Source organism: Condylura cristata, unplaced genomic scaffold (assembly GCF_000260355.1).
Source record: "Condylura cristata isolate star-nosed mole 26May11 unplaced genomic scaffold, ConCri1.0 scaffold00019, whole genome shotgun sequence".
NCBI lineage: Eukaryota > Metazoa > Chordata > Mammalia > Eulipotyphla > Talpidae > Condylura > Condylura cristata.
In genome coordinates, this window is record NW_004567120.1 from 38,339,300 (window position 1) to 38,361,691 (window position 22,392).

Below are 22,392 nucleotides of genomic sequence, written 5' to 3' on the forward strand. Positions count from 1 at the left end.
CACCAGCAAGATGAACATCCCCTCTTGGGAACAGGTTGCGGGTGTCTGGAAACAGTGAGAAGGGCAGTTCAGTTGGTATAAATGATGATAAGTGTAAAACTTTGAACCAAAGAAGGAATCGCCATGTTTTATAATACTGTATAGCAAATACAAGTAAGAAAACAGGGAGATGAGTGATGCAGAGGTGAGGAAATCCATTGTAATACATTTCATTGTTTAAGCTACAGTCTGTGGTGGCCCGTGACAGCAGCCCTGGAAAGCTAGCACATTGTCCAGGATTATACAGTTCATCAGTGGCAGGATCAAGATTGATATACTTAATGTGCTTAATAGTCAGCAGGACACAAGGAGAATTTGTGCACTTACAACTCCATCCCTGGACACAGACGAGCGAAAGGGAAGGCAGGGGCCTAATTATCCCCATCTAATGTGATGCACTGCCGAGACATCATCTGAACTGTGAGTGTTCCACCTGACTCTGCTCACCTGACCAGTGTCTGGATCCCAAATCAGTCTCCTACCCTCACCCCCCGCCCCCACCCCACCATCAAAGCTGCAGCCTGCTGGTTCTGCTGAACGTACCCAAGGGGTTTATATGCCTCTTGTCTTTTCTCCTTTAATCACAGAGTCTGGTGCCAGGAACAGCCAGGCATCTCATTGTTCTCCAAAGGAAATTTACAAACTGGATCTCCCACCCACGCACAGCAAAGGCACTAAAGTTTTTAAAACCTGGGGACAGCTTCAGTGCTCTGATACTCACACAGAAACTCACAATGTAGAAAATATGATCGCAGATAAGAAAAAAATGATGAAAATCAGCTTATATTGTAACTTGGTGGAAATGAATTGTATGAAGTGATGAAGGAAAATCAGACCTCTAACAGGCATGCCAATTTAGTGTAGTGATATTCTACTTAGTCAATAAGATACTGGAAGCAGATGTTACTCATGAAGGTACATAGTAAAACTCAAGTAAGTGCTGGAGATTTTGCGGCAGATAAGATACATCTTGGGACTAATTCAAGGAAACCACAGCAAAGACTTCCGGAATTCACATCTGCTGTCATCAACCGCTTCAAAGTTATGGCAAAGCCCATCCTTATTCCTTAAAGCAGTAATGTTGTGAAGTGTCTATATTACCAAACACAGAGGAATGTAAATAAATGGTCAACCTTAAACGGGAGGAAATAGAGGGTATTCATCGAGCAGGTGAATATAAGGGGTAGAGCTTTTAATAGTAGCCAACATTGATGGTATATTCACGTATTATTAGCCCTGGTATTGCACTTGAGTTTGTCTGGCCATTGGTCCATCAGCTTTTCCCCAACCCCTGCAGCAGTTTTGTGAGGAGTATGAGGCCATTGTTCTGTATTACCATAACACTAAGTGAAAATTCTCATTTTTAATCAGTGAATTCAGAATCTCCATCTGCTCGAATAATTGGTCATTTTGACCAATAGCTTCCCCACGGACTTATTTTTAGGTCATGATTTCAGAAAATTGTGTCCATGTGAAACAACCAAAACTTGCCATCTCTGTCTCTGCAACAGGGGTGCTTGTATGCTTGGGTGATGAAAACTAGAAATGTAAATCAATACCATCGCAGGCAAGACTATTTGACTTTGCCTACCCAGCTCAGGAAGCCCCCACCATGCTCCGCTGTGATGCCTATGGGCACACGTTTAAATGCGGAGATAGGAAGAGGAAAGGCTAATTCACTAACCAAGTGTGGGTTTCAGCTGTGGCTGAGTTCCTCCAGGGACCCGTTCCCAATGGTCACCACAGGATTCATGCTCAGGTAACACAGCAGAGAGCAGGCGGATTCCTGGAGGCAGCACAAACACGCATCAATTCTCTTTATATGGATATTTTTATTTAAGATTGATCACAATGTAGAGCATGGTTTTTCCCCCCTAAGATTCTAAAATCTTAAATGTATGACCAATTTCACATAATCTATGGTGTCTATAGTCCATGAATTAGAAAGTAACATTTTTATATGCATGGACTGAGAAATGAATGCAGAGAAAAACGATATAAATAATATCACAATCAATTTTCACTGAGCACTGATATAAATTGCATTTGGCTACGCTTTTCTAAAGTCCTGATTGCATCGTCACACCCGAGATTTCTCAGCAGATATTCAAGCACTTCCAAATGAAAAGGCAAAGGGGACTGATGCTCTGATATATTTCCCTATTTGATTCAATTGCTAATTAAACCAATCAAGCAGGACCTAAGAATGAGGCTGAGCAATGACATGCCCACGCCACATTCCTCAGACCACCCATTTTTTTCTCAGTTCCCCTTGTCTATTTTAAATACTAAAAGCCTTTTAGCGCTGGTAAAACTCTTTGATTCCTGCAGTCGTGTCTAACTTTCAGCTGATTTTGATTTTTAGCCATCAGGAAAAGAATACGCTAGTAATAAAGACTACAAAACGTAGTCTCAGCTCATGGAAATCATATATAAGAGCGCACTTGAATATACACATTGAGCTGCTTTTTGAGAACCACCTCAGTGGATCCCCACTCTGAGCATCTGCCATCGTTCAGAAGCCGACTTCCTTATAAATCACTTGTCCGTAAATAAATGAATATTCCTGACAGCAAAGGTGAGTTTTTCCCACAACCAGCTAATGTTTCAGCTCTATGCATACCAGCTGGGTATCCCACAATTCCATGGGAGTTAGAGCCAGACTCCACAAGGAAAGGGCTCAGTCCCGCAAGCCCCCACTTCAGACACTGATGGCATGTCTCGGGCCTCCTGTGTTTCTGAGAAACCCGTAATTACCAAGACTCCCTCCTCAGGTTCCACTGTTTCCTAGCGTGGCTCAGAGAACTCACAGAAACAGTTATTTGCTATCATAAGTTATTATAAAGGATACAATGCAGGAGCAGTCAGATGGAAGATGCCGGGGTAGATGTGGGAGAAAAGGGTACAGCACATTCATGCCATGTCTTCATCTCATTGTGCTGACCAAGCCAGAGGCTCTCTGAACCCCACCATTGTGAGGTTTCTATGGGAGGTTGCATTTCAAAGCACAAGATTGCTTCAATCAATCCCGCCCCTCCCCACTACCTGCCCACACCCTGAGGCTGGGGATGGGGCTGAACATTCCAGCTCTCTAATCCAGATCTCTGTCCTTCTAGTAGTTACCACACCCTAAACATGCCTAGGGGCCCCAGCCTCCAGCTTTATTAACATACAATAAGACATTTCTGTCTCTCATGGGACCCCAAGGGCCTTAGAAGTTCTTGTGTCAGGAACAAGGACTAAAATCACATGGTATAACAATTATCATACCTATCACTCAGGAAATGACAAAAGTTTTCAGGACCCGTGCTGCAGGAACCAGGGACAATAACAAAATATAAATTTCTTATGATAGCACATCACAGATACCAAGGTTGTATCTTGTCTCAGTGAAGCTATAGAATCTATGAAAACACTTTATGGACACCTAAGATCATAATATTGTGTGTTTTCCTCACTTTGGAAATTAAAGCACACTCTTCTAGATCCTATACAGCAGAAATTAATAAAATATGAAGCATCACTCTTCCTCCCACGCAATTTTGTGGGAAAAACTAATGTGACATGTGAAGTTACCAATAAAGGCATAGTTAAAGGAACATTGCCACAGAAATACTTTTTAGATATTTATTTATAGTATTGCTCCCTTTATAACAGTGTTTACTTCCCCACTCCCCCACCTGTCATCACCATAGCCCCCCCCACATCCTCCCTTCTGATCCCACTCCCCCCCTTTTCCCTGTAGCATCTCTCTGATTTATAATTGCCTGTTTTGGTATTGTTTTGTTGTGTTTTGCATTGTAATAACAATACACTTTTCCCCTGACTTTTTGATTCTCTTAAATTCCTCCTGTAAGTGAAACCATTAGATATTTTTTCTTTTTCCTCCTGACGTATTTAACTGAGCATAATCCCTTCCAACTCCATCCATCTTTATCTTTTTGATTGCCAAATAGTATTCCATTCTTGATCCAATCATCTCGTTTGGGTCATTTGAGTTGTTTCCAGGATTTACCTATTGTAAATAGTGCTGTGAGAAACATAGGGGCGCATGTATCTTTTTGAATTAACATTTTTGTGTCCTTTGGATAGATTCCTAGGAGTGGAAATGCTGGGTTGTATGGTAGCTCCATGTTTAGTAGTCTGAGGAATCTCCATACAGCTTTCCATAGTGGTTGCACCAGTTTACATTCCCACCAGCAATGCAGGAGAGTTCCTTTTCACCACATCCTCACATTGCCACAGAATATAAGGAAAATTGTAGCTAATGTAATTACTAGAATGGAGAAACTAAGGTACTGGCATTATTCTGTTATTGTTAAATAATTTACTTTTTCTGATCTTTGAGTTGGGGCTACCCCAAACTAAAGAAATGTCTTTGTCCATTGACAATATTTTGATATATGAAGTGACATATTTGCCCAAAAAATAACCCATATATGAAAAATAAGAGTGAACGGGATTTCTGATGCCAGAACCCAAAGCAAAACTCATGGAAAAGGAGCATGGTCGAGAATCTCCTCAGGACAAAGACTCATGTGGCAATGTTTGAACTGAAATCCTGATCTTCACTAGCTAAACAATCTTGCTCAAGACTTAGTTTTACCCTCTGAAAAAGGAGGTCATTGTAACACTTAATAGTTTGACTAAAAGTTGTAATGTTGCTAAATGGTTACATAACTTTGGTTAAAATATTATATTTTGATTCATACTGCAATTTTAAGGGCAAGTAAACAAGAATGCATTGCTCCTTTTTTTTTTAATACCCAAGTTGATCTGTAGACCAACTCCTTTCTGCAAATCCCCTGATCCCAAATGGGGCAAACTAGGGTTTCCCAAAATATCTCACAGAATAGAGGCGAGAATTCAAGGAATGTGCAAGAAGTAAACAGTGCTTGAATCACATAGGCCAGTCTTGCTTTCTCCCACAATGCAGCTGGCTTGCTTATACAGCATCAATTCCTAGGCACCTCCTCTATCCCTGAAAGCTCGCGCAGACTAACCTCCATGCAAACTATCCAGAATACTAGCCGTGTGCAGTTATTTCACCTTTTTAAATTAAATTCATTGAAAAAGAATTTAAAATTCAATTCCTCAGTCTCACTAGGCTTATTTCAACAGCTCAGTCATGAAATATGGCTACAGGGTTACTGGCCTACCATCTTGGACAGCCCAAAACTATCCAACATCATGGAAAACTTTATTTGACTGCTCTGACCAGGACTTGTTTCTGTCATGAATATTGTATTTTTTCCTCCAGATAGTTTGTTCAGTGCCAGAAATTACTCCCCCCCCCCCTTCAGGGAAGTCCATATTCTAGTGTCAACTTGGTCCAGATTCATTTTCTATCCCTTCGGCATGGAGTGGCTGTAACTGCCACTTAGCAGAAGTTACCTGCTTCAGTCATAGGGTTGTTATCTCACCGCGGGATCCGTTTAGAGACTGAATCCCTCCCTTCGGAGTGGAATTCCAAATCAGAGGCTCCTGCCAGCCTAGCAGCAGTGAAGGAAATGAGCTGAGGTGTCCATTCGCAGCTAAGGCGTCCTGATATTTTGCTTTATTTTTCTAAATGAGTCTTTCTGCACACCCATTATTCTGCTATGATTGTGCAATCACCATGGCCTTGATTCTATTCCCTTCCTTTGATCCTTTGTCAGACTTTGCATAATGTGGAGATTTCACACCAAGCCAATTGCCTGTGTAATGGGAACTCATCTGCAGCTTCTGATGCGAGAGCTACTGAAAAGAACTTCTTTCTGGCCTTTTGGTTTACCGTCCTCACCAAATCCATAAGCATGAGTTATTCTCCAGAGAGTTACTTTGTGCAGAATATTTTGCTTCACGTACAAAGAAGTTTCTTTAATGACTAGCTTTCTTGAGGTTTTCTGCACCTCCCACACACCTGGGGTGTTCATTAAAATGAAACCATCTAAACTGATTCTTACACTCTCAATGTTGCCCACTGAGTCACGGATTCAAATGCTTTAATTCCCTGGCTTTCAAACTTTATTAAGCATGACTCTCTAGTGTTCCCGCACACATGTGCACATATACACATGCACACACACAGAAACTGTTGAAACAACACTTTATCTGACTTCATGTGGTGCACGCAAAACTATTTTATTTTTTTAAGATTTATTTGTGCATACAGAACTGGGGTACAAGCCAGAGGTGCAGGGGCGGTGAGAGGCTTCACCAAAGACAGAGTGGAAAGCAGAACAGGTCGAATGACGAAGAACACTGCTGAGGGGAGCAGCGAACAGGCCACGAGAGGTCTGCCATTTCATGTGGTCACCTTCGGGGCAGGTGGGGATCGAACTCATGCTGAAGTGGCTTTAGCTTCTTAGTGCTGTGCTTTAACCCGCTGCGCCACCAGGGAGGGCCTCAAAACTATTTTTATTTGGTGTTTTAATATACTATTGTGGACTATGATGGTTGTAAGGTGAGAGAAACTGAATTTGCCATAGCCTAGGTATAGGGCTGTGTTTAGGAAGGCTGTGTAGTATTCAGAAAAGTTGATGGAGATACAAACAAGTAGGATGCCAAAAGGCAATTGGTAATAACCAGAAAACCCTGGATCTAGAAGCAGGAGCTTGAATGCTGTGAGCACCTCCTACTATTCACTCTCTCTCAGCATCTCAAAAATGTATCTCATTCTATTTTTCTCCAACTCTCTCTTGTACATTGGAGTGCTGACACATTCTCTGTGCTCCTAGATGTCAGGGTGTCCGGGACCCTAGCCCCATGGTTCAGCAGCCAAGATGGCGCCTGGCCTTTAGCCAGTGCAGTTGAGCTGGTGAAAAACAAAATACGTCAACACCCGCCTGTATAAGGAAGTTAAATCTTATTGGATATGCTTTTGCGTGATCAATGTATGCTCGTTGTGTGTCCTGCCCAAATATGGTTGTTGTACACGTGAGCAGTGCTCTAATTGGTCAATGTACACGTGAGCAGTACTCTGATTGGCCAATGTACACGTGAGCAGTGCTCTAATTGGCCAATGAATGCTATTTAAGCAATGTGCTTCCCCTAGAGGGGGAGGGAGAACTCAGGCGGGAGAATAATAAAGGATCCAGAAGAAGATAGATCGGCATCTTTCTGCTGGCAGAGAGTGCGTGGCACCTAGACATATGGATACCAGAGGAATTTGAAAAACCTCAGAGGAAAGACTTTGAATGGGCATGTGCCCAATTCCAAAACACCCTCCAGCTGCCTTGGTATGGCCAGGTAAGGGTACGCCAGCCCCTCTCTGAACCATGAGAGTGTAGGTTTCTGGCGGAGGAAATAGAGGTAGAGGCGTCCAAATTCAGAGCCTTATTGGAAGCAAAAGGCCATGTCAATTTACAAAAAATGTGCCATATCCCTTCACTGATGAGCACACACTTCTTCCTATAATTTGCTTGTAAAAAATACCCCTTCTCCCACCAGCACTAACTCTGAGGATAATGCACTTCCCCACACATAACTGTAACCCTTCCAGGACTCCCCCCCGGGAGGCAATGCAGTATGGTGTGACACCCCAAACATATCATCTCCAAGTCCAGGTTCTGACAATGACATTATTCCTCTTGGCCAAGCTCCAATGTGTTTCCTCATGATCATACACCTTGTGGCTCAATGACAGAATTAACCACCCACAAGAGAATCAGTATCCAACAGTCAAAGAAAAACACAATCAAACTGCAATAAAAAATTCCTATTCAAGAACAGGAGAGAAGAGCAGCTCACAGGGGTACACACTTTCAGCCTGGGAAGGTCAATAGCAACCTGTAGACAGTCCTTTGTTGACTCGTTTTTCACTGGAGAAAAATTATTTGATCAGTCAGCATGGTTCTAGATTTTTCTCCCATCTTCAAAATCCTCGAATGCTGTTCCTGATAAGAGAATTAGGGTTCACTCTCCGTGATATGCTGTGACAAGTTCTCCCTCCACTGGCGACAAACTATCCATGGGAAATTATATAATATTTTAAAAATAGTAGATTTTATTTAAACTATGTGTTCAGAGGCAGAAAATTGCTCTAAAAGAAAGAACATGGGGGGACCAGCCAGGCAACTATGAGAAATCAAGGGAACGGCATCGAGGGCTTTAGTTGTGAGTGGGGTTTGAGCTTAGAACTGTCTCTTGTTGGGTGCCAGCTGTAAGAGAACGGATTTGCTTGCGTCATGGCGGTAGACAATGTGCCAACATCTAATCCAGCTTTACAAACGACGCTGGTGCCAAGCTTCTGGCGTAAGAGAGGGCGGTCTCCTCCCTTTTGGGAATGTTGCCACGTGCTCTGGGAAATGAGCAAGAATGCGGTGTGTGTAGTGAAATGAATCAGAATCTGGAACTGAGAAAATCTGTTTTCTTTCTCAATTTGTGAAGTCAGCAGACACTTCCTGAGTCCCTATTATGTTCCAGGAACGGTCCTACGGGCTTTAGGTAGAGCCAGTAGCAAGACAAGCTCCTGACCTCCTGGCGTAGGTTCTAGGTGGCAAATACAGAGCAGATGATCCATGCAGTTACCGAAGGAACTCAGCCGAAGAATCCTTTTCAGGCAGCAACCCAGATTTTCCAGGGTCGCTCTCAGCCCAATGGGGGACTGCTAGTTAACAGACAGATCAACTTGGAGTGCTAAATGGCACCATGGATGTATGTATGGCCTCGTGGGGGAGATAGGCAGGAGCTGGCTTCGTTCTCTTCAGCTTGGAGTCTGTGCTGGGAGGCAGGCACTTGCGTGTAGTTCAGGGACTGGATTCAAAATTCCTCAACAGCACAGACTTTGCTTCCAATTCTCCCAGGGTTCAGAAAACCACCCAACACTTAGTAAATACTCAATAAACACTCATTGAATGAGTGAATGAATCCATGGAAATGAGCTGTGGTTTTGTTTGTACCATATTTATAGTAAGACAGCCCACAAGTTTAAAAAAGGGGGGGCATTAAATAAAACAGGCATTTGATAGCATATAACTGTAAGTGGAAGGGGGTAAATACTTTGTAGCCATTACTCTGGTAAACAGATTCCATTTTTAATCTGTTTTCAACAGACGGATTCATTCTTTGCTGTGACAAAAAACCAGCTGTTTTATCATTGTGTCAAGTTGGCTTCATAACACCAAACAATATATAGCCAGACGATACATGTACCTACCTTGACCGCTGCTTATATTCTTGCTCATGTTGCAGGTCCATGGCACGAGGACACCCATGTTGGAGGCCTTTAGGAAACAGGCCAAGACGGCAGCATCCTCGTCTCTCACAGTGACGGCGCCAAATGATTCATTCGGGTTCTTTTCAATCACTGCTGACACATCATTAAGGTAATCTTCATTTCTTCTTCCCTACCCTTTCAATGGATTGTGGTATTTTTAGCATTGGTAAGCAAGAGTGTTAGCCGTCTGCTGTTTGCCAGGGACACAGAAGTGTCACCATGAGGTAGCTGTGGAATCTCTCTACAGAGAGATTGAATTGAGGATTTGGAGAAAAAACCTGCAATCTAAAGGACACTTTTCTGTAGATCTTGTAACTTTTTGAATACTCCATGTTTGCTGTTGTTTGGATTCATTTAAGTGATCATAGACTGTCCTAGATTGATCGGTCTCTATAGGACCTCGTCCCAGACATTGCCCCACTTTGCAAAAAGGAAGCCTAGTTCTTCTAACTTATTAAACTCTCCCTGTTTATTTATTCATTTTTTCTGCTATCTCCCCCCTTTCCCACCACAGTGTAAACTGAACGAAAGCAAAGTGACTTGTGTGAATAGTCACAGAACCTAGAAATAAGCCTGACCCATAGTAGGGACTCAGTAAATATTTAAGGAATAAGTTGAAGAATATATTACAAGCACAACTTTGAAATGGAAATCCTACAAAATGTATATGCTAACTGGCCCTTAACCTGTGCTTCATTCAAACAGTGAGCAGGTAACTAAAGTGGGGTTATATTTGTAAGGTGCTCTGAAGCCTCCCATTTGTTGTCACATGTTTAGTAAATTCATCACAATATGTTTAGTTCAAAGCTTTAAATTAGCAGTGGGAATGGGCTCACCCCTTCTAATTTTGTTGGAAAGTCTGTGCTCAACCTAAGGCTTGCTACTTGAACTTTAATTGGCTTTAAATTGAATTTAAAGTGATCATTTGGGGGCTTGTTTATTTGTTGGTCAGAAGGGCAGACTTTATATGTTTATTTTGGTTCCCATTACAATCAAGAATATCAATCACTGAGCATAGTAACCAAACTAAAAGAAAGAACTGCATCATGGTTTTAAAAATAAATACAAAAAGTAAACATAACAAATTAATCAAAAGGTAGTAACATGAAAGCAATACTAACTCCATCAATAAGAGCATGGGGGTCAGAGAGGAAAGGGAATCATATGTGCTATTAAGTTAGAAATATGTGTGATGCAGTTAGAAAAAGAGAAATGAATTCTGTAACTCATTCATCCATTGCCATCTAAAAAATCATTTCTAAGATAAATGAAACTTAACTCTTGATAACTTTTTATTTGCTGAATGAAATATTTAAAGAAAGTACTACATCCTTTTCTTTGCCTGGCAACCTCTTCACTTATTCCCACTCACAAACAACATATTTTACTCTTTGAAGTCTTCTAAGCCTGTCTTCCATTCTAATATATACAGTATTAGCAATAGCTTCCTGACTGCCAGGAATGCTAGAGAAGCAATTCTAGAGGCAACTGGAAATTTTGAAGACATCAAATATTTTATTGATTCATTTTGATTCTGGTGGCCTTTCAAATAAAAGCATCAATAACCAAGTACCCCTGATAATTGACTAGTTGAATATGATGTATAATGCAGTAGCAACTGTGTAATTGAGTTTAGTTTTAGCTTGGCACATTCTCCACCTTTTCAGCCTGAATTTTCTAATCTATAATATGAGGTTGTTGACCTTCGTTGTAGTTCTGCCTCTAAAGCTCGATGATTCAAGATATAGGTATCCGATTTCTTTTAGTCAACAATAGATAATGTGTGTGTGTGTGTGTGTGTGTGTCAGATAAATATATAAAAATGCCTTGGAATTAGTAGTGATAGCTTGGAATTGACCTTTATTATTTATCAGTATTTGCATTTCTCACCTTGTTAAAATTGTACAGACTTGAAGCATGCATAAAAATTCCCCCAAAGTTAACTTAGCTGCAGACTTGAAGTACAGTGTCATCGAGAAAACCAGGAGTTCCACGGAGCTGGCCATTTGAGTTCAGTAATCCTGAATTAACTAGAAGGGACTTTGAAATTATCTTCTACTGTGCGGTTATTTGTTACTCTAAAATAATTGAAACTCAAAGTTAAAAAAAATTGCAAAACAGTAGCTAAAGTGCATGTGTGATCTGGAAAGATATAGTGAAGAGCTCATAAAATATTCTTCATTTCATAGATTTGTTGTTTATTCTTTTTTTCTTACAAGATGTAGATTAACTATGAATACAATTTGTTACCAATTCATTCCCAGATGCTTCCAGCGAAGAGATGAATCCCCTTGCTATCCCTGTCTCTGCTCTTCCTAGGAAATAATAAACATGCCCACATTTTCTCTCCAATTCTTTATTATAATGGAATTTCGAACCAGCCTTATACTTTGTCCTTCCATTTACTCTATCCTTCTTGCTTCTCTGTTAGACAAGGTTAAAATAAAACCCATCAGTTTGAGTAATTCAAATTGAGCTACCAAAACAGCTCAGCAGAAAGGAAAATGGGAAAACCACCCTATTCCAGCATTCCTTTTTCCCCTTTCACTTGTGTGATTTCAAGGTTCCCTGAAAATGAACCCTGTGGTTTCAACAAAAGAAGAACTAATATTTAAAAAAAAAACAATGTCTTTGATATTCTAACTGAAAAAGCAAGTAAGGCTTAAATGGGGAATTTGGAAAATACAGCAACTTAAGAAAAAGGAAACAAAAATTATTCCAATCAGAGAGATCCCGTCATTTTATATAATTCTGCAAGTGCTTTTTCCTCTGCTTCAAATCACAGTGTAAGTAAACTTTACATCTCTTTTTAACATCTAAGAATATATCTTCAAACCGTCATTTGTCATTAAATGTTCTTCAGAAACATGGTTTTATGGCAGCATACAATTCCACCACAGGGACATGCAAGAACTGACTGAAATGGCGGTTTTCTCTCCTCCTTCTTTCTCCTGCCTGGATGGCTAGGAAGCAGTCAATGAGTTTGAGTTGTGTGAGTTCTTCTCTACCGGCTGTAATAACAAGGATTCTATCATCACCTGTCCCTGGTAACGGTGACCAGTCACGCTGTCCTCTTACCCTGCTCAAATGTTGTATCTCCAGGCCCTTGTCTGTGTGTGGTGTGGACTCATTTAGTAATCAGAGGAAATCAGGTGGTTGGGGCTTCGGTAGAGGGCACTTGCTGTTGACATCACACCCCTGCCCCTAAGCCACAAGTCCGCACCGAGGGGATGTCAGAAAAGTGAAGGAGCCACCTACAGCGCCATCTAGCGGAAGGCAGGCACACAACAGGAATGCATTTGCCTCTCCCTGGATTCTCTGATAATACACCTTTGGAAAATGGGGTGATCTCAAGTTCTACTCCCTAGTCCATCAGCCCTCAGGGTCTAACATCCACCATCAGAGAAAATCTGATGCCTATTTCTGGGAAAATTTCTCAGTGCTACGGAGCGATGCTAGCTCATTTCCTAGCACATGAAGTATGGTTCTACTTTCAAAGGAATGTGAGTTTCCTTCTGGATTCCAGGGGAAAGGAGTAAGCCCTGAACCTCATATTTGCCATATTACCACCAGGATACTCCACTAACAGGGGTCACACTAGGGATCTGGTTGGTCTCAGTTCCTCTATCAGTCTGTGTTCCTCTGATAACTGATTAGCACGCAACACAACTTCAGTCCCTCAAATGTCCCAACTTTCCAATGATCTAAAGACTCAGCAGAGTATGATCCCAACACATGCAAATTGTTTTAAAAATTCAGACAATAATTCTTTTCCAGCTTTACTGATGTATACTTAATAAGTAGGACGATAATGTATATCAGGTGCAGGATATGTTGGGTACCTGTGAAATGATACCTACCAACAGGTTAATGATACTTCCATTGCTTTCCATAGTTAACCTTTTTGTGTGGATGGTGAGAATGTTTATGAACTGCTCTCTTAGCAAATTTAAAATGTACATTACAGTATTGTTTACTCTAGTCATGGGATGGTGGTCGATTCTCAGAACTCACTGGTCTTTGTACCCATTGACCAACTTCTTTGCGCACCTGTTTTTGCCCATTGAAACCGCCATTCTACTTTCTGTTTCTGAATTCAACTTCTTGTTTTCCTCAGAGTCCACATAAAGGTGATGATATCAAACAGTATTTAACATTCTCTGTCTGGCTTATCCCACCTAGCATAATCCCTTTCAGCCTCAACCAAGGTGCTGCTCGTAGCAGAATTTCCTTCTTTGTGTGACTGAATAATATTCCATTGTGTATATATGCCATTTTTAAATCCATTCATCCAACACTGACATTGTTTCCACACCTAGGTGTTACTTCAATTAGGGGGCACCTGTCTCTTCAGGAGACTGATTTTAGTGCCAGTGGATAGATATCCAAATGAGAAACTTCTGGATTAGATGTCAGTTGTATTTTTAATCTTCAGCACCTTACCTATTCATTGTGGCTCTACTGTTTACATTCTCTTTAACACTATACAAGGGCTCTCTTTGCTGAGATGTTTGCAACTTATGTGCTTTTTCTTACCGTTTTGCTCGTAAAGCACCCTAACTGGGATAAGGGTGTGTCTCCTTGTTCTTTCAACTTGCATTTCTCTGATGAGTAGTGAAACTGACCATGTTTTTACATACCTGATTGTCACTTGTATGTATTCTTTGGGAAAAGTCTATTCGGGGTCATTTGCTTGTTTGCTGCTGACTTGTAATTATTTTGGATATGACCCCCTTATCAGATACACAGTTTGAATATAATTTCTCCCATCCCATAGACTAACTTTTCATTTGCGTTATTCATTTGCTGTGCAGAAACATTTTAGCTTCACATCATCCCCGTTTTTCCCATTTATTTGCTTGTGTTTTGATGTGAAATCTGAAAGATCAGCAGGACTAACGTCAAGTGGTTTTCCCTAGTTTTCTTCTCGAAGATTCTTATAGGTTCGGCACTGTCTCTTTGGCAGTGCAAATTCCATGAGTGCATAGACTTGGCTGCCTTTAACTGCTGTGTCTTCAGTACCCACCCAGGACAACATCTCGAATAAGTACCACTTAGTAGACATTTATTAAATTCATATTTTCCTCCTGATTTCCTTACATTTATTTCGATTCATTTTTACTCTACTTAGTGAATTCGTACTTTTATTCTTTTGTGTTTAGTAATAAAAATATGTATGACTATAAGTCTTAAGTTCTCTCACCCCAATTCATATAATTTAACATGTATTACCACTGTGGTCTTATTCTAAATATTCCATAAGTACAGTTGAGGGTTCCACTTTGACCTAAGCATTATTTATTTATTTAAAATATTTTTCAAATATATTTTTGTGTAAAAGAACTGGGGTGTAGGCCAGAGGTACGAGGGACGAGAGGGTTCCCCAGAGACAGAGTGGGGAGCAGAGCAGGAGGATCTGCTGAAATACACAGCTGAGGGGAACTGCAGGCAAGACAGGAGAGGTCTGCTGTGCCATGTGGGTCGTCTCCCTGGGTGGGCTCAAACTCAAGCTGCAGCGGTGATTATGAGACTTAACCCCTAAGCCACCAGGGAAGCCCCCTAAACATTATTTAGAATAAGTTTTAAAATTTCAAAATGGTTAGTTTTTTTTTTTGTTTGTTTGTTTTGTTTTGTTTTGTTTTTGCTGTGATTTTCAATTGTTTGTGTTTAATTTCTAGTTTTATTTCATAGTGGTCAGAGCAGTACTAAAAGAAGGTGCCAGAAGGTAGAATTTCTGTTACCTAACTACTCCCCTCACAGTTAAAAATGTGCAGTTATAGCAAATGAATGTGAAGTGCAGGGTAATTGCCAGACCCTTTGGGTTTCCATGCGATGTTGCCATACTAAATATTTCATCACTTATGCTGTTTTCCAAGGTTCGGCGTGGAGGCCTGGACAGAGTTCCAAAAGTCTTGGCTGGTTTTTCCAGGGGAGTATAAGTTAGCTTGCTCAGGGGAGAGGAAATTGTGACATTTAATAGCTTTGATCCTCTAATGTGTCCTTAAAAGAGAAAACACGTGATAGAATCTCCAGGTCCTGCAAATTTGGAGAGCAGGGTAGCTGTTTCAGAACTCTGATTTCCTTAGTCCTTGAAATTTGGATGGCTCATCACTTTTCTGAGCTGCTCTAATCAAAATGTTTTCCCTTTTCTTAGTGACTAGCACAATCGCTGACGGGCCTTTATTCCCAGTTGGCTTACTGGGGATCTCAGCTTGTTCTACCGCTAGGATCCACGGAAATATGCTGCTGAGAAAATGCACGCAGCTCTGCCTCCAGGCACTGTGAGAGTGCAGGTGTTCAAAGTTCATTCTAAACAAAAGTGCCATTCCTGTGAGCCAGGCAGAGATGGGGCTGCCCGTGGTCTCCGCGTGCGCATTAGCAACACTTGCAGGGGAGAACCTAAAGCAGCAATATTTCTCCTCAATCCAACTGTCTTAGAAATTTAATTTACGTTTTCAGCAATTTATGATAATAAAAGGAAGGGGATACTAAAATAAGAAAAACTGCATTACATCAAACCTGCTCCAGGTCATTGTAATAATAGGATTATCCAAATTGGCCCTCAAGTGGATTGTAATGAAACTTCCTTATAGATCTTATGGCAATTCAGGTAGTGAGAAACCTCCTGGATGGAAAAGGAAGACAGCTAACACTCCTTGAGTACTTCTCATCTTCTGAGTACGTGTGCATGCACGCTTGCAATGTTGTTAAGTAGACGTGCTAGATATAGGTAGACAGATACTATAATGTTCACTGCGGACGGCTGCGGACGGAGATACCGCAGCTAGAACTTGCCTAAGGCATTATTCCCACTCCCTGGCAGTCCTGGGTCTCCAACTCATTTCCATGTCGAGTAGCAGAAGGGAGCTTCTCAATAGCCAGGTGAGCTGGCCCCCAAAGCCTGTTCTACCCATTCATCAGGCACATGTGCTTGTTTTCTTCCATCTAGCTGCCTTCAAAGAGAGGTCAGACAGATCCTTGGGCCTGGGCTTTAATGCCTTCTTCTCCCAGTCGGGATAGCATTGCTGTCAGTCTTGCCTTCCCTTACCTTCTCACTTGGAAATGAGCACCCGCATCCTTCAGGACATGATGATGCAGAACCATCCTCCCCCCATGTCTTTCCTCACTTCACTATCAGATTATTTTCAGTGTCAGCTACTGAAATAAGTCAGGGCCATACAAAATGCAGAAAGCTTTGCAGCGGGCAGACATGCAACGCCTCCTAGCTGAGAAATAGCGCCTCTGCGTGCTTCTCCTGACTGGACCCCTCCTCCACTCCCTCACCCCCCTCCCCGGCACACATTGCCTGCAAGTTAGTGATCATCATTCTTATTTTTAGTTTATAGTTTGATCACAAGTATATGCTTTAACACACTGTATAGTAACTTTTTGCACTCTTTTAGACTTCATACAAATGCTATTTTGCTAAAAATATGCTTCTGCACACATTTTTGTAATTATGATTTCTGTTCAATTTGTATTGCCTTATCACATGATGTAAGCTTCAGATGTCATCATTATAAATCAACATGTGTATACACTACAATAAATTCCCCATTAAAAGTCCAATTCGGTCTTTCATGATACAGTAGATCCCTTTTTTTTTTTTTTAAGATTTATTTATTTATTCATACAGAACTGGGGTACAGGCCAGAGATGCGGAGGGTGAGAGGATTCACCAGAGACAGAGTGGGGAGCAGAACAGGCAGATCGACGAAGTACACTGCTGAGGGGAGCAGCGGGCGGGTCAGGAGAGGTCTGCCACACCATGTGGTCACCTCCGGGGCAGGCGGGAATCGAACTCATGCGGAAGTGGCTTTAGATTCTCAGTGCTGTGCTTTAACCCGCTGCGCCACCAGGGAGGGCCAGTAGATCCCTTTTACACATTTTTTTACTCATGCTTTTAAAAAGAACCAGTCATCTTGATATGTAAGCTGTGTAGCTAATTCATTTCCACTGCTTTATGTATTTTTCAATTTTTTCTACTTTTTGAGTAAACCACTATTATTTTATCATCCTTTATGATGAATTTTTCAAGTTGTTTCTAATTTTTACTTCCTGCATTTGGCTTCTCTGTTAGTTTAGACATGCATGGGAATGTCCTCGAATATATATATCTAGATTCAGATCATAAAGTTTATGCATGGTCTGCTCCACCAAATAATGCCACATCAGTCTCCTTGCTTTTGAAATGTCTTATGTGTTTCTGTGGTAAGCTCTTTACTTCTATTTAATGGTTCCATAAGATGAGCCTGAACTTTTGGCTTCAAATTCACCTTTGTTCCAGTTGAAGACTTTCATCATCTCCCTCCTCCACACCTCTCTTTCATTAAACACCCACACAGGATTTCTCTCAAGAAAATGTCCAGCTAATGTGTCAATTAATAAGAAATAGTACCAGTGTACGTTATTCTCTCTATGGAATTAAAATAAACACTAACTACCTTAAAATATCTTATTATTCAGTGGTCGCCTAATGGCCGATTAACTGTCAAGTATATTCCTTACACTATCTCAACTAACACTCATAATAACAAGGCAGAATAACTATTTTGATCCAACATTACAGATAAGGAGTTCAGAGACATTAATCAATCTGTTCAACTGACAAAGCTAGAAAGGTGCTGAGTCAGATTTCAAGATCCATGGTCTTCTTACTTTCCCACTAACCCTTAATTGCAAGGGACTTTCACACCCTTGCCAAGTGTGATTGATTGCTTGACTATTGCCCGATGGTGCTGGGTCAACATCCTGCTAATTCAAATGAACAAACGGAGCCTCAATCAACTGTATGCTCCACCGAAATTCATACAGCTAATGTGCGGCACGTGAGGACTTGAACCCAGGACTCTGGATGTTGGATTGATTCTTTGCCTGTGGCCTAATACTGCCTCTTAAGTACTGAGATTGCTAGCATAATGTTGGGCCAGGGCCTCTGAGTAAAGAATGCCTAATTCAAGAATTTGAATATACTATGCAGTTGATAGGAAGCATTTAAATGTTTGAGGATTGGCAAGAATGGCTCAAATCATGCTCTGAAATTGGAGTCCAGGAGGATACCAGTAATTTCTCCTTTGCAAAGAGGCAGGGATTTTATCTGTTTTGTTCCCTGGCATGTGCCTACTAGCACATAAATATTTGTTGAATGAATTTACAATTTTGGCACTGGGAGAAAACTTGGAGTCTATGCAGGTGTAGGTTCTTCCATTCATTTTTTCAGTGAAGTAAATGAAACACCAAGAAGTACAGCAAATGCTATAACATTAATCTCAGATTCATTTTTCCCACTTAGCGATACCACTCAGCATTAATATACTTAAAATGGAATTCATGTAAGTTTTCAGGTATTACAATACCCAGTCACTTTGTAAGTACACAGTAAATATATGTGCGTACTTACTGTGATGCCATATAAATTCCCCCTCAATTTGTGCAAAATATCCCCATAAAAACCCAAGTTTTCAATGTTTTCTGCATATTACTAAAAAGTATTTACTATAAATTGGGAAAAAATACCTCTAAAGCAGCATATAGAGAGCATGTATGTGCGCAGAATTATTTGAAATGCCCATGAGAATGAATTTGGCCAGATATTATAGTGCTCTGAATTTAATGAATGCATTTTCAGAATGGCAAGACAGCTAGAATTATAACTCCTCCAAAAGTTTTCCTCATCCAGAACTGAAAATGTCTATGTAGCAGTTTATTCCAATTATAATTCTTTAAAGGAAAATGGATTTTTCATTTCTCTATAATAATGTGAAAACAAAATATCTGGTGGCTATATTCGCTTTCATTCAATCCACATGAGCATCTATAAACCTCCCCCACATGAGTCTTTGAGAGTTATGTGGCAGACTTGAACCTTATATAGACACGTCAACCTTCTTTTGAACTCTATAAAAGCCACAGGTCTTAAACGTTGAAAAAACAGGTAGTCTTGCTAAGTTGAACTTAATGAGATTTACAGAATATTAAAAAAGCAAACTTTGTCATTTAAAATATTTAATGATTGAAACGTAGCTGAAATGCTATGAAACAATTGTTCATTAACAGACAGTTCATACCAACACATTCACGCACACCACACAGCCTTGAGTGACCCTGCGTGAGTGCCTGCTCTGGGAGGAGAAAATGTAGCTTGAGCTATTCATAAAACTGTACATGCTCTTCATAGATCTGAACCCCCACTATGCTGACAGAAAACAATTTATTTTATCACATTTTGGTTCAACCTCATAATGCCTCAGATATTTGAGGTATTTCTGGTCTTAAATTTACTCTCTTGGATCAATATGCAATCAGACTGAAATTACTGTCAAGTTCACAAGCTTGAGGCTTCCGCTCCTTGTAGGTATCTTCTTTTTCTTCTTCTCATAGGTCTCCTTCCATTTTCAGAGAGCAGGAAAAGGAGGGAGGGAGCATGGTGAAGGAGAGAGGGAGAGAGAGAAGGAGATAGGGAGGGCAGGAAGGGAAGAAAGAGAGATGTTGCTTGTGATAGTTTACTAATTTTGCTGTACATGTTCCCACAGATTGGGGGTTTAAACAACATAAATGTATTTTCTCACAGTCTGAACACCACAAGTGTGAGATAAAGGTATTGACAGAGTTGATTCCTTCCAGAGACTGGGAGAGAAGGCTCTCCTCCGGCTTCTGGCTAGCAAGCTTTGGCATTTCTAGAATTGTAGAAGCGTCGCCCTGATTTCTGTCTGCCTTCTTCACACGGTGTTCTTCCTGTGTGTGTGTCTGTGTCCAAATTTCCCCCCTTTAAAAAAATCAAGGACTTAAGTAATAAAAGATCAACTCCACTATGACCTCCTCCTAATTGATTGCAAGTTCAGTGATCCTGTTTCCAAGGAAGTCCACACTCTGTGGAGGTTGGGACACAATGCATGCATTTTGGGGGGACGCAGTTCAATGCATAATAATGTCTACCTCCTGGAAGCAGTTGCCAGGCAGTCTGGGGAGGGAGTAAGAAAGGGAGTTGGTGGAAAGGGAGGCGCATTCCAGTCTCCAGTCAGACAAGCTATGTGCAGCTGCCCACATCTGAGACGGTGTCACTCAGTGTGTTCTATCCAAGGGTAGAAAATAAAGCTTGTCCAAAGCTGTTAATCATACATGGGACAAACAGTGGTCTCCAGATGTCTGCTAGGCAGCCCACCCACCCTCTGATATCAGTGATCCCACAAGGACTTAACTCCTATCCCAAGTTTGTGTCTTACCATCCAACTTCTATTTGAAATCCTTTCATCCCATGGGGGTGTCCACAAACATGTTGTCATATACTCCCCACCTTAAAATTATTAAACTCAACAACAACAACAACAAAATCTTAGGCCCAAATGTAATTCAGTTACAATCTATTTATCCAACCACTCATTGTGGCCAAAATTCTGGTCTGGTTTATTCCTCCTTTGTTGCTATGATTGTAGAGATTGACAGTACCCACCCTCTTGTCTTAAGGCTCAATCTACTGAGATGGGACGAACATAACAACATCCTTACTGATCAGTGTTGAAATGCACTTCATGCCTTAAGTGTTGAGCAACAAGTATCTAAATGCTCCATCCCAGAGACAAGAACATCCTTTCAGAATTAGGGGCAGTGCAGGATCATCAAAGACCAGAACCTCTACCCCTCATTACCAGGACCAAGTGCAAGTGCAAAATGGCCCAGAAAACATTCTCTTTGCAGTAAAAATAGATCCAAAAGAGAAAAAAGCAGAGAGAGGGATTTTAAGCTACCTTTGCACTTTCTTCTGTCAAACTCATCATTTAAGGAATCATGTCATGGAGGACGGCAAGAGCACAAGAGGGTTGGAGACCCTCCTCCTGGATTGCTGAGTTGTTGCCCAAAAAGTTTACTTTCCATTTGTACATCTTTGGTGTAATGTCTGTCCAGATCGTTTGCTCATCTTTTACTTCGGTTGTTTCCATAGAGTTGAATTTTGAGTTTTTGTATAACTTTTAAAGGTAATATAACTTTTTTCTATAATTGTTTACATTGAGTTAAGTTACAATAGCCAAGATATCGAAACAACCGAAGAGCCCCAAAATGGATGAATAATTAAGAAGATGTAGTATATAGACACAGTGGAATACAGCTCTTTGTGTATTTTTCATATACGTTATTACATATGTGTTTCACAAGTATTTTCTCAGTCTATGGCTTGTTTCTTCATTATTTTAAGAGTGAAAACGAGGAGGTTTTTGATATTTTTTTGTTCATGGACCATGTATTCAATAGAACTCATTACCAAATGCAGTTACAAAGATTTTTTGTTGTTGTTGTGTTTTCTTCTAGGAATTTTATAGCTTTGCATTTACCATTTATGTCTATGATGCATTTTTAGTTAAGCTTCATGTAAAGTATAATTTCATGGTCTAGATTTATTTTTATGTTAATGTCCAATTATTCCAGCAAAGGCTAACATTTCTCCATGAATTGCTTCTTGCATTTCATTAAAATCAATTGAATATGTTTCTGTGAGTCCATTTCCCAGCTTTCAGTGCTAGTCCATTGATCTGTGTGTTCATTCACCTGTGCTATGCGCTCTTGATTATAAGTCAAGATAAGACCGTGTCCTTCAACATCCTTCTTCAGCATTGTGTTAGCCATTCTGGGCTTTTTGTCTTTCCATATAAATTTTAGAGCTAGTGTGTTGATTACAAAATAGCTTCTAGGAATTTTAATTGAGGTTGTGTTGAATCTATATATCAATTTGGAAGGAATTGACATCTTAATTAGAGTCTTCTAATTCATGAACACAAGTCTCTCTATTCAGATCTCCTTTCAAAAGAGTTTTAACGTTTCCACACATGAATCTTAGACATACTTTTTTAGATCTTAACCAAGGAATGTTTTTTGTATTTATTGTAAATAATAATGTCTCTTCATTTTACATTCCAATTGTTCACTGTTTTAAGTGTAGGAAGGCAGTTCACTCATAAACTTACCATGTACCTTAAGAACTTGCAAATATCAAAGATAACATATGCATTCATGAAAAGTTTCCAGGCTGCAGGAACTAAAGAGGAAACCTGGATTCTAGCAACAGCACTTAACTAAAATGGCTAATTTTAGGACAGGATAGGAAAAAGCAAGATGCTTTCCTTTATATTTGGAAATGTATCTGTTAATACAGTCATCCTAAA